Source organism: Diaphorina citri, unplaced genomic scaffold, assembly GCF_000475195.1.
Source record: "Diaphorina citri unplaced genomic scaffold, Diaci psyllid genome assembly version 1.1 scaffold115635, whole genome shotgun sequence".
Taxonomy (NCBI): Eukaryota; Metazoa; Arthropoda; class Insecta; order Hemiptera; family Psyllidae; genus Diaphorina; species Diaphorina citri.
Genome location: NW_007492574.1, coordinates 1 through 278, shown reverse-complemented (window position 1 = coordinate 278; position 278 = coordinate 1). Strand labels below are relative to the sequence as shown.

Sequence of the window (278 nt, the reverse complement as noted above, 5' to 3'; positions counted from 1 at the left end):
TTTTTAATTTTTAGTGGAATAAATTTGTTATAATAATATTGTACCTTGGAACCGCTTTCGTATTACTTCAAGGCACATCGCTACCCTCCAAATTAACTAGGCTGGCTCAGAAATAGAATTTTGAATGGGCTTAATGGGGTCACGTGATATCACATTCACTTCAAACTGGATTGAGATTAGCTATTATTATCGCTCTAACCTCAAGCATCGTTGGTTCAGTGGTAGAATGCTCGCCTGCCACGCGGGCGACCCGGGTTCGATTCCCGGACGATGCAACA

At 42.1% G+C, this 278-nt stretch overlaps 1 non-coding gene across 1 annotated transcript; it reads left to right on the top strand.

The window, feature by feature from the left end:
- Positions 1-204: 204 nt before the first annotated feature.
- On the top strand, positions 205-275 carry Trnag-gcc. The gene has a single exon. It is a non-coding gene; the product is annotated as a tRNA-Gly (tRNA).
- The last annotated feature ends 3 nt before the right edge of the window (positions 276-278 follow it).